Source organism: Ciconia boyciana, chromosome 3 (assembly GCF_034638445.1).
Source record: "Ciconia boyciana chromosome 3, ASM3463844v1, whole genome shotgun sequence".
NCBI classification, from domain to species: domain Eukaryota; kingdom Metazoa; phylum Chordata; class Aves; order Ciconiiformes; family Ciconiidae; genus Ciconia; species Ciconia boyciana.
In genome coordinates this window covers 61577534-61594037 of record NC_132936.1, presented here as the reverse complement: position 1 = coordinate 61594037, position 16504 = coordinate 61577534, and positions in this window count along the sequence as shown.

Here is a 16504-nt window from a genome sequence, read left to right as displayed (position 1 = left end):
TTAGAATCCCTTCCTCTACTAAAACCTGTGCCCATATTTTTCCTAGTCTTCCTTTTGTCTCCTGAGAAGAACAAGTTATTTTCCATATCAGTCTAACCATGCAATTTGGAAGAAAGGACAGCAACCCAAGATGCAGCAGTGGTGCCTCACTGTCTTTTGGAGGCCCACCGATGGAATGGGAACATTTACCTACTTGAAAGCCCAGTTTCAGGCTGGTGGCATTTGTCCTTAGTGGGTATTGGAAGAGCAACAGTGCTGCAAATAAGATTTCTGACTGTCAAATTACAGCCTGGCTTTGGTAGTGAATTACCTCTGGTGACTGAAGGCACAGAATGACCTGAGGAACTCAGGTCCTTGGTCCTCTACATTTTCTTTTGGGTGCTTTCTGGGATGGCCTGACACTCTCACACAGCGTGCCAAGAAATACACGATGAGTGGAGTGAGAAGAAGGATGATCTCCTCCTCTTCTGCTTGACAGAGAAAGGGAAGGGTTGAAGAAATACAGATTTCCAAGGCATAAGACAGCTCCACTGAGGACTGTGAAAAAACATCAGAAACATACCCTGTGTCTAAACAGGGGGTTCATCTTTTTATGCAGGACAATGATACGTGTCTACTAGCCCAGACCATGCTTGTGGCCTGATATTTTAAGCAAGAATCAGCAGTGAGGTGTTTCTTCTCTGGGACAGAAAAGTAGCCCTACGTTAGCCTTTGTAGAGGCAGCTCATACACATTTCTTCAGGAAAAAGAAAACCACCTTATTTTGTGAAATAAGAAAGTCTCAGTGGGACAAGAGTGAACAATCACAAACCAGTCATAGATAAGAATATTAATTTGTAACTAATTTCCATATTGTTTCCACGTGTTGAATGAACGAAATCATTCTAGGATTTGGTTACCAAGATCCAGCACTGCCTTGCTTTAGAAGCAGTACTGTAAAGGGAATATTCAGCCTTCCTTTTAAATAAAAGTTTCTAGCCCTTTTGCTTGGAATGATAAAATTTAAAATATGTTTAAATGCTACTACTGAATCACTAGATTTAAGGAAATGAGCAACTGAACTTTACCTCTGTGTCAAGATACAAGGAACTTTACCTTTGTCACAAGATACAATACACACAAGTTTGTGTGAAGTTAGAAATATCTCTGGACACATCTTATTTCTAACCCCTAGCCCTCTTCAGGAAAAGACCTTTAGCCAGGTCTGTTCATAATGAGCGTTATAGGTAAACAGGACTTGCTGAGAGGTGAATAGTGAGAGCAGAACACAGAAATTGTTAGAAAGGGGAAAAATGTTTGCTTTACAAATCCACCTCAGAAGGCCAGATTTGACTCTAGAGCAAACAGACGTCGTACGACCTATACCAACACAACTGGTTTTAGTGAAAGTAAATATTTCCCTGGTCTTTGTCTAGGAAAAGAGAGTTGGGTTATTCACATTGTATTTTCAGCATTCATGACTTACTCCTTTCAATAGCTTATTGTGAAAATCCATGATACAGATAATAAAGATACTTACAGTATGCTGTGGCTGTATTACCTTAAATCAACAGCAATTTACTTTAACAACTTTTTATTATAGATTTTGTGCATATGCCAAGGAAACCTTCCTTTTATTACAAATTAATAATGAGAAGTCTCTTCTTATTAAAAATCTGAGAAATTGAGAATATCTGCCAGGCAAAACAGCCATATGTCCTGACCATATCAATAGGTAATTTTCTCCCATTCCTCTGGTTTATGTGGAACATTGTGTGAAGCCCAATATTGCTTTTCAAACCTTTTTCCTCTTGGTTGCAGCTAATGATCTCTGGTTGGGAAAAGTGATGATGATAACATTTAAGAGTTTCATGGAGTGAGAGATGCTAATCAGTCCTTTCCTTTCCTTCCCTTTCTTTCCCTTTCCCTTCCCCTTCCACTTTCCCTTCCCCTTCCACTTTCCCTTTCCCTTCCTTCTTAGTGTGCAGTGCTTCTTGTTTAACTTTGCCTATCTCTATCAGCAAACACTTTGTCTGTAGGAGACATACAACACACAAATTCAATCCTGCTATAACTATGGTAATCACAGTTGGAGTTCTTGCTAGAATATGTGTTTGAACTTTACATTTTTTTGTTTCCACACAAGCAAGAAGGTAAAAGGTTCTGGCTGTGATTTTTTGCAAAGCCATCAGTTCCTTGCTCTAAAGTAAGTGCTGTTTTAAAAGTAGTCAGTGTCTTTAAAAGCAAAAAAAAAAAAGGTCTCTTGTGCTTGTTGTTGAAATACTATTTTTTACAATATAGACAGATATGAGTATATAACATCAGAGTTGTAATCTGGATAATATAAATGAAGTATCATCTATATAGCTACTGAAATTATTATTGATCTGTAAACCAAGAACACATAAAAAACTGAAAATTAAAATCATCAAGGTAACAAAAATATACTAAGAAAGACTTTGTGTATCTTACAGGAAACAATGCATGACGTTGAAGACAGGGGCAACAGAAATGGGATGGAACCTGAGTATGAAGTGCAGTGTTATGCACATAGGGCTAACAAAAATGTCTGCAATGAAAGGGTCAGTTGCAGAATACAACTGAAAAGGTGAGAGACTTGCACATACTAGTCAAGCACAAGATGTCTATGATTCACACATGTGATGATACCATGAAGAAGCCAAATACACTCTTCTACATCTCAAACATTTCCCACAAAAGAAGGCAAGACTGACAGCATTGTTCAAGCTTTGAGAGATCTCATGTGAGGTACTGTGTACAATTGTGACTATTCACACTCAAGAAAAATTAATTCAAAGTTAAATGAGACAAAAGATTATTAGATGAATCTATGGGAAAAGACTAAGAGACACTTTTCTTTCAGGGAAAAAAGTTTAAAAGCTGTATGACTACTGTCTAAGAAAACATTTGTGTTAGGGCAAAAGCACACAGCTAATTCTTGTTACTATACATTGGCATAAGTTAAGTAAGAATAAATGTAAGCTAGAAATAACAGTGCAATTTCAGTGCAATACCCATTAAGGACAAATGCCATCAGCCTGAAACTGGGCTTTCAAGCAGGCAAATATTCTCTTTCTATCATAAGGCCCACAAGAGACAGTGAGGCACCACTGCTGCATCTTGGATTTCTGTCCATTCTTCCAAATTGCATGATTAGACTGATATGCAAAATAACTTGTTCTTCTCAGGAGACAAAAGGAAGACTAGGAAAAATATGGACCCATTGCTCAACAAGACAGGAGACCTGGTTACACAGGACATGGAAAAGGCTGAAGTAACGAATGCCTTCTTTGCCTCAGTCTTTACCACCAAGACTGGCCTTCAGAAATCCCAGGTCCCAGAGATGAAGGGGAAAGGCTGGAGCAAGGAAGGTCTATCATTGGTAGAAGAGGGTCAGGTCAACGAATACTTAAGAAAACTGGACATGCATAAGTCCATGGGGCCTGATGACGAGTGCTGAGGGAGCTGGCTGATATCATTGCAAAGCCACTCTTGATAATCTTTGATCGATCATGGCAACTGTGAGAAGTACTTGAAGATTAGTGCAAAGCAAATGTCACTCCTATCTTCAAGAAGGGCAAGGAAGACCCAGGGAACTACAGGCCAATCAACCTCACCTCGATCCCAGAAAAGGTGGTGGAGCAGCTAATCCTGGAAACTCTTTCCAGGCACATGAATAAGAAAATCATCAGGAATAGTCGGCATGGCTTCACCAAGTGGAAGTCATGCTTGACCAACTTGATATACTTCTACAGTGAAATGTCTGGCCTGGTGGACGGGGGGAGAGCAGTGGATATTGGCTACCTGGACTTCAGTAAGGCCTTAGACACTGTCTCCCATAAGATCCTCATAGCCTGTTGATGTACGGGCTGGATGAGCAGACAGTGAGGTGGATTGAAAACTGACTGAATGGCTGAGCCCTGAGGGTGGCAGTCACTAGAATGAAGTCTAGTTGATGGCCAGAAACTAGTGGTGTACCCCAGTCAATACTGGGTCCAGTACTTTTTAACATCTTCATTCATGATCTTCATGATGGGACAGAGAGTACCCTCAGCAAGTTTGCTGATGACACCAAACTGGGAGGAGTAGCTAATAATGCCAGAGGGTCATGCTGCCATCCAGAGGCACCTCAACAGGCTGGAGAAATGAGCTGACAGGAACCTCATGAAGTTCAACAAGGAGAAGTGCAAAGTCCTGCACCTGGGGAGGAACAACCCATGCACCAGCATATGCTGGGAGCCACCCAGCTGGAAAGCAGCTTGGCAGAAAAAGACTTGAGGGTCCTAGTGGACACCACGTTGAATATGAGCTAGCAATGTGCCCTGGGAGGCCTAGAGAAGAGAAGGCTGAGGGGGGATCTTATTAATACATAAAAATACCTAAAGGGAGGGTGCAAAGAGGATGGAGCCAGGCTCTGCTCAGTGGTGCCCAAGCGATAGGACCAGAGGCAATGGACACAAATTGAAACACAGGAGGTTCTATCTGAACATCAGGAAACACACTTTTACTGTGAGGGTGGCCGAGCACTGGCACAGGTTGCCCAGGGAGGTTGTGGAGCCTCCATCCTTGGAAATATTCAAAAGCCATCTGGACATGGTCCTGGGCAACTGTCTCTAGGTGGCCCTGCTTGAGCAGGGGGATTGGACCAGATGACCTCCAGAAGTCCCTTCCAAGCTCAACCATTCTGTAATTCTGTGATTCTTCTCATAGGAATAATTTAGACAAGAAACCTTAGGAGTTTAAAATCAAATTTGATCAGTTTAAGAAACAGATTACATGAGAAATTTATCCATAATAAGAGAAGACTAGAACTGATGATAGTGGAAGTCTCTCATTCATATGTGTCCTACTTTGAAGTTACCCTAAAAAAATTCAGTAATACCTCTCACTGCAAATACTTACTGATAGATGTAGAAATGAGATATTGCAAATATTAGGAAATTATTTATGTTGTTTAATCATGCAGTGATATGTGTGCTATGCATAATTTAGGATGCTTTTTTACCTAACAAATAATGAGCTAGGTATTTTACACACACAGCCACAAGAAATTTTCCCTGTAATCAAACCACTATGTCAACTCTCTTTACATTTAATGAGCTGGTTCACTTAGAATATACAGCAATATTGTTTTTTATAGGTAGATGTAAAATATAAAGGATCTTGATAACAAAGAAATCGCTTCAGGAGCTGGCCAAATGTGAGTTTCAGCAGAGGGACTCACTATAGGGACACACTGTTATTTCCTTTCTCATTTCTAACTTCTACTGCTATCCCCTCTACCCTGCTCAGATTCAGAGTTTATTCAGTTCCCTTCTATGAATTTGGAGTCAGCAGCTGGATGTTGTACATACCCAACCCCCTCATGAGTCTTAATTATTTTATCATCTTATGGACTGACCCTAAGAAGTGAAAAGTCATGTGCTTGTGACTCAAAGGGAATTGTTCATGAGGGCCTGCAATTTGGCAAGAAGTGTTCAGTAAATCTGTGTTTAAAATATGAATAACTTCTTTATACACAATCTTAGAAGTAACAATACATCTATTGTATTGTTATTACAGTGTGTTGTAACGCAGCCTGTGCACCAGCTGTTCTTGTTTACAACATGAGAAAACCCTTCATCATACAGGCTTAGGTTTAAACAGAAAGCATGTCATATATTCTGCTCATGCTATAAGCATGTAATTCTTATGAACAATTACATGAGCTAACCATACTGTTTGATGATCACTTAGATCTAATTAGGTTGTGGTTGAATGAACCTTGATCTTTCATCTTATATTCTCCATATATATCTGTGCATGGGTGTATATATACAGATTTAACTTAGAAAGAACATGTCTGTTATTATGCTTGCTCTCCTAAATAGGTAGTAAGGTGCTAATATCACTATGTAGAATTAATTGCTTGGGTTTAATTAACTGAGTTAATTTGTATCCTCTTCTGTTTTCTCACAATCAGCCTATTTTTTAATCTAAAAGACTGTGTCACCAGACATATGCAATATGTAGTGCCCTTCTATTTATGTAATGCTGATAATAAGCCACCACACAATTCCTCTTAAGTTCTCAGTAATGAAGTGCTGTCATGTGTCTGATTTTTCTCCACATGGTTTTAACGAAGAGCTTTTCAGTTTTACTAGTACATAATTAGAATATATGCATAAATCCCACTCTATTGCTCCAATGTAATTAAGGATCTTTCTTCAAGAAGAAAATTATAAAGCTTTTTTAAGCAGAGTTGCTGAAACCTGAAATCCTTGACTAAATGCATTTTTATGCATGAATCAATCTTCTGAAATAGTTCTGAAAACAATTAATAATGGTCTGCTTAAGAGGAACCATCTTTGTTGTTTAATGTGGGAGAGGAGTTTCTCAACATTGTCTTCTGCACAACTTTTGTAACAGTGTTAAAAAAAGCAGAATGTTCAGGCATTCTGCTCATGTAGAAGATGCAAAACCCCTTTGTGATAATTAGCTTAAATAAATCTCTTGACAGGTAGAGTTATTTACCTATCTGGATGCCTTATACTATATATTCCAGTAAAGTATAAAGCAGAAGACTCACTCGTAGTCAAAAAATAGGCATTATAGGGCTATACAAGTAATATTAATTTATTTAAACTTCACATCCTTTGCCCAGGGTGCAACAAACAGAGGCAACTAACAGACAACACTTTGCACAGCAATTAGCAATTTCTGGACTCCTTTTATTGCCTGGGATGCTTGGAGGACTTCCTGGAATTCTTTTAAGAATTTTGGAGTGCCTGCTGCGGCTGGAATAGTGTGGGTACTAGAGGCTTTTACTTCTAGCAAACTTGGTTTGTAAAAATGTCTGCTAGTCTTTCCTGCTCAAAAGGTGCTTAGACCTTTTGCCTGCAACTGACTCCTGACTACAGAGTGTCAAACACCCACTGAGCTAGTGCTAGCAAAAGATCTATATAACTACCACACCTACAGTGCAACAAGTAGTAGCTAATAGATGCAGTAGCTTGTGCAGAAGAGTGCATGGAAGGGAGCTGGAAGGCTGCTTAAAACAGCATGGGTCTGCTCAATAAACTTGGGCATGTACCACAAGGCACAGTTCCTAGCATCAGCTGGAGCAACTGGTGGTACAGCAGAGGCCTTGACTTAGAGCTCTGGAGGGCGGATGTGGCCATCCAGGTCTGGGGCTACAGGAAGGGCCTGGTGCCTCTCCCTGGGCTGGGGCAGGAGAAGATGGTGTCCTTGCCTGCAGGGGGTGTGCTCTGGCTGAGGACCTGCACTGCCAACAGGAGAAGGCAAGCAGACTGTGCAGTGTCAGAGAATGTGAAAAAGATTGACAGGATCTTCACAGAGATCCTGCAGAGACAAAGGCTCAAATCATCCAACTGCACAAGAGAAAAAGCAGCCAGAGACCTGTACTTGTTTAAGCAGCAAATGAGACTTCCAAGATCAGGAAGGTCAGGACTGATTGGGGAGCAGCTCTGTAGGGGAGGGCTTGGGGGTCCTGGTGGGCAGCAAACCGAACATGAGCCACTGGCTGAGGGAGCAGGGCTTGTTCAGTCTGGAAAAGGGAAGGCTCCAGAGGTTCTGGGGAGAGGAGCCCAACAGCAGCCTTCCCGTGCCTACAGGGAGATTATCAAGAAGATGAAGCCAGGCTCTTCGCTGTGTTGTGTGATGGAAAGTCAAGAGACAACAGGCATAAAATGAAACAAGAGAGGTTCAGACTGGCTATAAAGGGGAACTTTCCTCTCATGAAGACAGTCTAGCAGCGAAGCAGGTTGCCCAGAGAGGTTGTGTAGTCTCCATCTTTGGAGGTTTTTTAGCCTCAACTGGAAAGAGCCCTGAGCAACCTTGTCTGACCTCACAGCTGACCTGACTTTGAGCAGGAGTTTGGACTGGAGACCTCCTGAAGTCCATTCTGACCTAAATTATGCTATGATCCTATTATGAGTAAAATATTTCATTTGGCATGTGCTCTGACCAGTACTTGCACAAAATGTGAAAATATGGTGAGGATTTCATGTGGTAACTCTTCAAGCACAGAGAATTGAATGGCCCCACATTTGGTATTCATATTTAATCAGAAATGCTTCTTGGCATTGGACACTGTCACGTCCCAAAGGAGCAGTGGTTAAAAAAAAATCTTTAAAAGATGAAAAGATGAGATAAAAAGAAATAAAATGCATTGGTTTTTAATTGCATTCTTGAAGAACGATCATTGCTGAAAGGGAAAAACAGAAGAGATAAACCACCTGTGAAGCTTCATGCATTTCTAATCTAGAGAGCAGAGCACGGCAGTTTTATAGTAAGGAACAACAGAAGTCTATTCAGCTGTTTTCTGCACCTTTTGTTTTCCCTGCTTATTCTGATTTAACCACCTATAAAATTTTCCATTCTTTTGATTACTGCATACTGTTTATTCTAATCTGGAGAAGTGCTGATATTTAATCTCTGTTGGAAAATACAACCAAGCTTAGCACCTCAGAGCATTTGTTTACCTGTGAAAGCAAAGGACTGCATATGTTTTGCAGTTCTTTCATTTTTTCATGTATACTTACAATGATGGTTGTCTGTGTTGTAAGACTATGTGATTTCACTATTTATCTACATATTTCAACTTTGTATCAAAAAATTAAATGTAAGAGACCATGAGGAAAGTCACAGGACTAGACTAATGTTTCACCTAATCATCCTTCAAAGTCTAAAATGTATATCTCCAAGAATAAAATATTTTGTTTCCAATGACTGTAAGCATCACAACACTAAGTCATCTTCTCTGTTAACTGCAACTACTCATAAAAGTAACAGTTTCCATGGATAACACTAAATGAAATGCACAGACAGATGACAACAATGCCATGCATATAAATTACACCTGTATCTTCCTGTATAAGATTCCTTGAAGACAATACCTGTAATGAAGACATACAATAAGTGAAGAAACTCTTCCTCTAAAGAATGAATTCTTGAATACAGAGGCTATAGATGAGAATTGAGGGAGCAGAACTTGCTGATGAAGCAATACAGTGGGGCCTCTGGGACTACAAATAAACAGAAAATTGCAGCTCTGATGGAGACACATTTTCTTTCCTGAAGGCAAAGTAAAAAACCTATTATGCTGTGGAACATATGTACAAAAATATCTAGCATGGTTTTCATGTTGTACATCTCAGTTATTTCTAAAGAAGTGGAAATAATAATTTTATGTGCTACGTAAGGAATTGCTCATGTCTGCTGGTCTTCATTATTGTGACAATTTTTTTTCTCAACAACTGTCTCAACTTGAATTGTAGCCATCAGCTTCACCTTTTACCTGTAGATATGCTTTATTGCTTTCCTATCCCTCACCCCAAGTGGCAGATTACTTCATCTGGATGTTACATTTCCAATTAGTAAACTCTTGATCTTTTCATCTTCACAGTTCATTTCATAAAGAGGTGGAGGAGGGTTTTAGTATCTATCCACTGTCCACTCACCTACATCACTTAATTTTTTCAGACATGACATGTTTATTAGTCTTTGTGTGTGCTATTAATATATAGGTTGCTGGATTAAAGGGCAGTATGTTGGGCTTGATTGTTCTTTTACCATACCATCTAAAATTAGAATATAAATACATATTTATTTTTGTAAAACTGTCATTTAAATTCAGCAGAACAAGAACAAAACTGAGTTAACGTGCCTTCTACCATTGTGACTAAAGTTTAAGATCAAATTTGTGTTATTTTATCAGTCCAGTAAAAGAATTATGCCATTGAATCACTGTATAGGTACAGTTTCTGCATGAGCTGTATGACAGACACTTGGCATATTCCCCACAACCTGAGACCCTTTTCTAGTTCTATGAAATGGGTGCACCTCTACAGAACAGTGTATCCCAAGAACTGTTTAAAAAGTAAGCCTGAAAAGGTAATGCTGAAGAGCTGTAGATGCTATTTATGATTTGCTATTGTAATCTTAATTTAGCTCCTTTATGCATCATGATAGTCATTTACGACATAATTACAAATTTTCACCCCCATCTTATCCCATACTCAAGGGATGGTCTCCACATAAGAGTCAGTTATTCAAAATCTCTTTTTAATCCTCATTCTCACTGTGGAACCTCGTACAAAACTGAGTGTACAACATCAAAACCACATCTTGAACACAGAATCATCAAATTCCTACTATCCATAAGGCTATAATTTAAGCAATGTAAGCATCTAACTTTCTAAATCAATGAAAGCAAACTACTTCCAAATAAATTAGGTTTAAAATCTTGCCCTTATTTCTTTAAAAAAGGAGTGAATCTTTTTCTATTATAACATTTAGCAGTAAGGTTAATTATTTTCATTTACATATATTTACATGTCTGAACAAAAGCACAGATTATTAGCAATATGCCAAAAATGTTGATGGATTTGAATGCCAAATTTAATCAGTATCTGGTGAGAGCACTAAGGTGGGCTACATTGCAGCAACTTAAATGAGCATTCAGGAAATGCATAGTATGGGATTTACCTCACCTGCCTTCACATGACTACAGTACAGATGGGTATATAACTCTAAGCTAGTGATCCTGGATTTCCCTTATATACAGGTGGGGGAAATGGTCAATTTTATGGCACTGACCTATGGCATCTGACCTACTTCAGGTGCCAGCTTTAGGCTGAGACAAACCATTCTCTAGAAGCACCTGTTTTATTCTACTATGTATATGAAAGGGGCCTAAATAGGTAGCTCAGAAAATTTCTCTGCTGCTCAGAGGAATCCCATCTGTATTAACCCATATAAAAACCATGGTGCAACTCACCAAGCTGTAAGTTAGTGTCGCAGTCAGAGAGAAAACACATTGCTCCATTAGCTACAAGCCTACCTTGTCTCTTCTTGAGATCATCAGCTGTCGTAGCTCCATAATGCTAATTCGTTCCTAGATAATGGTGATTTCTCTTCAATGGACTAGCCAATGGGAAGAAATAAACCTCTGTACAGTTAAGGACTACATCATGATGCATGTGTACAAACGGCCTGAACTAAGGTCAATGCCTACTTCTGGCATTTGCATCTCCTGTGAGCTTGATTTGGAGACCATATATTCCTTTAGGGTCATCTCTGGGATATGTTTAGCCAATCCTGATGAAGTATCTTTCTGTCTTTTTCCTTGGCATTCTTTCTGATCCTCACAAATGACATTTCTTTCTCCAGCAGAATACCCTTAACTGTGAAAATTGCCAGAACTGATTCTCTTTCCCTCTATTGCAAGAAATAGAAACAATCTTAGCATATAGCAACTTTGAGAAACTCAGAAAAGGATTCACAATTGTGGTTACATATGGAGATTTTTGTGGCATGTCTTAGGCAATATTCTATGTAAATAAGTAACAAAGTTCTTCATACTATGACATCCTGCCCTTGAACACTTGATCTTTCCAGTTTCCTTTCTGTCTCTATGCCTGTTCTTATTTTCTCTTACTTACACCATGCAGATATATGTTTCTTACAATCCTCTTTCCTACTGTTTTCTTTATCCCTCCACTATTGGCTTAATTCCTTTCATGTCCCTCAGGCTTTGAATAGCTCCTTCTCCTTCTCTGACAAGAACTGTGCTCTACAAATTCTGGCCAATGATCAAGTTCTTTCAATAAAATTTCCAGTACTGATCTGTTCAGTGCTAACCACTCCATTCTTTTCTTTTTGTTTTATATTGGTATCACATTAATTCTTTTCTGTCTGGATTAGTGTTTATCTTCTTAGGGGAGGGACCTTATCTTTCATGCATTTCTAAAGTGCCACACACATTTACAGTCATATACTTATATATATTTGCATGTACGAACATAATTTTGAATAACTGTTTAAAGAGTTGTCAGAGTAATATGCATAGAGCAAGCAACAATACAGAAGACCTTACAAAAGCATACAAATAAATGTAAGTGAATGCAAGGAAACCTTTCCATAAATGTACAATCAACGACTAATATTATCTTTCATCATGTGCTATGCCTTCTCTGTGCCTGCTTTCCAAATTTGTATAATTGGCAGAAACACCTGCAGAAGATGAATTTTGATAAGAAACCTGAGCATTCATAAGATGCATCAGTTACAAGCATGAAAAAATGTTGTAAATGTTTGTATTAGGGATCCACAGTACCAAACCCGAAATCCTTATTTCACTACAAAAAAATTACTCATCTCAGTCACCATTAACCTGCACAAGGCAAAGGGTGGATGGATAGTCTGTGATATTTTTTCTGGATATACCTGTCAAACTGAACACCATTTTGTTTCAGGTATTTTTTCATTTTGCACTGTCATCTCTAGTTTACTTTAAACTCATTCAGGCAGTACTGAAAGATAGACCAATACCAAAAAAGAGCTTCTTTACCAAAAAGGACCCTATTGAGCTTGTGCTGGAGAGTAGGATAGCCAGGATGTACCTAAACTGTGCAACATGGGCACTCAGCAGCATACCTGCATTCCTGGTCGCTCCATCATACAGCTTCAGGGTTCTGTGGGAATATACCACAGATCTGTCTTTGCCTAACTCTCAAATTTTCATGCTCTTGGACCCAGGTTTACACATAGCCCTAGTGCATTGACATGGGAAAGACTGAAAAAGCCCTTTAGTTGTAAAGGGATTCCATTATGGGAAGTAATAGCAGTGCATATCCTCTAAGCAGACATTTATTCTAGAGAAAGTGTCTTACATACCTAGAAGCGCTGTATTTGCACCAGCTATCCTCAAGACTAAGAATGGTTACTACTTAAGATACCTTTTTTGTGGAGAGAGGTCTTCTCCCTTGTGAAAGAGTATGCTAAGCAGCCACAACGTGCTACTGCTCCAGTATTTGAACCAAACCCATGTCCCACAGCAAAAGTGAGGTTATAAGGAAGAGATAGGATTGACTGTTATATAAAAAAATCTGTAAATACACTGCTATGTAAGATAAAAGCATATGGGGTTGAGAAACTATTTTGTTGACCTGCTTTTCATTGCTGTTCTGAAACATTGTCCTTGAAGGGTATAACTGAAGGATCCTACAGTCAAATAGATTTTGAAGAAAACGTGGCCAAAGCAAGTGGCAGCTCTGAAGACCTAATTCCCTCAGGCATAAGCAGCTGCACTATGAAATCCTACTGACCAAGAAAGATGTCTTTTCCAAGCCTATCCACCCACCCTTCCTGTTCCTGAAATCCAGCCCTGTCAAGCTCATGAATCACAGTGACAGTCTGCTGCTTTCCAAGGAGAAGATTTTAATCTCGATTTAGGTACTGAAATAGAAATAGGTGAATAGGTGACAAGGACAATGATAACCATACTTACAGGCCTACCATAAATCAGGAAGTTTTTCCTAAGACAAGACATAAGGTTTAATTAAACTTACAATAATGGCTTGTGTGGATAAAGAACATCTGTAGAAAGAATGTCTAGCAGAAGTATGGCATGGGAAAAGTGAAGAGCTGGACTACCCTTTGACTGAGTCCAGTTCTCATTTCTTGCGTTTACTGTTTTTTTTCTGATGGCCTGGAAGTAGCACAATAAATATGAAATTTGCTGCAGTCATCTAGACAGCAGTTTTTAATGCAGTAATAAAACCAGATTTTATAAATCTTCCTTTGCTCATTATTTATGTCCGTGAAACAGCCAGTAGATATACAGTGATGTAACTAAGAGCATAGTTTGTCCTACTGACTGCAAAAATCAAAGCTGCAGGTAATATATAGAATGAAAAACCCATGCCCAGTAGACAAAGAAGAAGGATAGACTCCCAGATTGCCAAGTCTCTGTCTGTCTTCTCTTGTTAAACTATAAACCTTTCATAAAGAAGCTGTCTCCTACTATTTGATTTTAAGACACTTAATCCAAAGGTGGCTGCTAGGACCTCTACGCAGTATTACAAATAAATAATAATAAATATTGTCCAATGATTACCTGTGTTGGCCTGTGCTATGCTGTATGTCAGAGATTAATAATGATATTTCATTGAAACAAATAGTCCCAACAGTACACCAAGCTCAGGACATCGAACATAAATATTTTATTAAAATTCAGATATTTCTGGAAACATATAAACTTACTTGCATTTGTATTTGGTAGTCAGTTGGGAAGTGGTGAATTTAAACCATCTAAAAATTATTGTTTAAAATAGATTTTACATTATTTTTAAGTCATTTTCTGTAACTGCGAAAGAACCGTTTTAACTATTATTTAATTTTTCTGACTTCCAGATGTGATGTGGCTGGCAGATAAGAGATCTGAAAATGGGATTCTTTCCACTGCTGTCAGAGGACCTTGGATAAAACTGGACAATTCCTCTCTAACCATGTACATGCAAATGAAATGGTTCTATATCCAGAGGTATCTCTCTGTTCCTAAACTTGCTTACACTTTCCTTGATTAAGATAGCTGCATAAAACCCTGACTAATTTACAAGGAAAACCAAACAAACGTTAAAAAAAACCCCAAACAACTAAAAAACCCAAAAAACCACCAAGCAGCACTGATTGCTGTCTCAATAAATTATTTTAGACAGAAAAGAATTTCTACAAACACCAGATAAACAATGCAATTTCTTATGTAATACATCATTTGTAAATTAACAACAACAAATTTTGCATTTGATGTAATTCAATTCCTCAGGATGTTAAAATGGTTCTTATCTGTATTTAATTAATACAAAATAGCTTTTTAAATGCTAATTGCGTGTCTCATGAGGTTATAACTTTCACATGAGATAAAGTCAATGACAACAAACTGTTTCAGTCCAGAAATGTAAACATCTACAGAAGTAATGCTTAAGAATAGACTGAAAATACATACTAATATTTACCACTTCCCATGGTTCCATTTGTGTATCTCGGACCATTCTGTATATATTAGGAAAATCAACCTTGTGATTTTTATTTTATTATTTTCACTCCATAGATATTGTTACCAGGCTTACTTAATGTAAGCAGTATACACACCTATTCAGGGGAACACTGAGCAGTCCCCCTCAGAGATGTGCCTGAAGCTTTCTATTGGAATGGCTTTGAAGAGAAAAAGACTAAACTGAGGTCAAAATTTGCTGTAAAAACCATAGTTGTATTTTCAAGCACCTTCCAGGTCACTCCTCATATATCAGATCATGATATATGTTTGTGAGATGGCTAGTGACATTCACTTTGGTGTTCAGAAACACCAACAAAGGGATATTTTGACATGCAAGAGCTGCCTGTTGTTCAGCTCAGGTCAACATTAGCAGATTTCACAATGTGTAAAAGACATACTCTAGAGCATCCAGCAATAAACCCATGGACATGGCACATACAGGTGTCAGATGAGGCTTGAACTGGGCACAGGAACATAATTCTGTAGTGGTAGTATTTCCAAAATATTTATCTTTTTTTAGAACGGATGGATAAACTGTGGAGAACTTCAGAATATTAGTTATGTGAAAAGAACAAGAGAAATTTCAGTGTCTGATCATAAAATACAGAACAGTGAAGGCTGTCTCCATGTTTATTTAATCCTGAGCACGTAAGAAAGACAACAAGGCCTGCATGAGGGATATTTCATTTTGGAAACGGGCAAGACCTGAGAGTTACTAGTGAGACTGCAGTTCACATATATCTGGCAGAAGAGTCATCAGTTCAGAATCTTAGTTCAGAAATATAAACTTCTAAATTTATTTTGAGAATTCCTGAAATTTCAGCTAACAGGAAGGACATGCTAGTGCAAACAAGGACTGTAATTGGTCTCACATGGTCAAATTCAGACCCTTTATAAACACATACATTTTTTCAGCATGATCAGCAGTGTTGTAGCAGTTATTCAGTTTTTAATGTAGAAATATAGCTGGTAAAACCCAGTACTCTTAATAGAGACACAAAGAGGGAAGAGGAATGTAGGGCAGGCATGGAAAACAACAAAAGAAAATGGGCATAAATAATCCTACAACTGTGCCGGCCAACTCTCTCTCTTTACCTTTCGTTCACAAATTCCATGGGCCATGCAAGGAAAGAAGAGGATACTTTGGTAAATACTATTTTTAGGATTTTGCAGTGTGAATAATCATGATGTATCACCATTTACCTCCATACAGTAAACATATAATCACAGCTCTATGTTGTTCCCCTAACTGTTGCCAGCAACTGTGAATTAGATATCATTATGAACAAGCTACTTTTTTTTTCTTCTTGCAACTTTGAGCTTTTTTAAGAACATTTTTAAAGTTCTACTGACCTCTGTAGACATTAAAATACAGCAGAAAATTCTCACATCTGGAAAAGTGAACTTGTTTACATGCATTTACTTAGCAGTCAGTCCATCAACTCTAGTTTTTAATGAAGCATTTTTTTCCTTTTGGCAGAACTATTTATTTGTATCAGAAACATGCATAATTTCCAGGAAGAGATTCTTGCAGCCACCTGTAGATGCTTCATGAATGACTGATCTACGTAGATACCATAGGTAAAAGGAAAAATGATTTGAATTGTAAATTGCAGCTTGCAGACTACTAAATCTTGCTGCAGACTACTCTGGGCAGTATGTTGA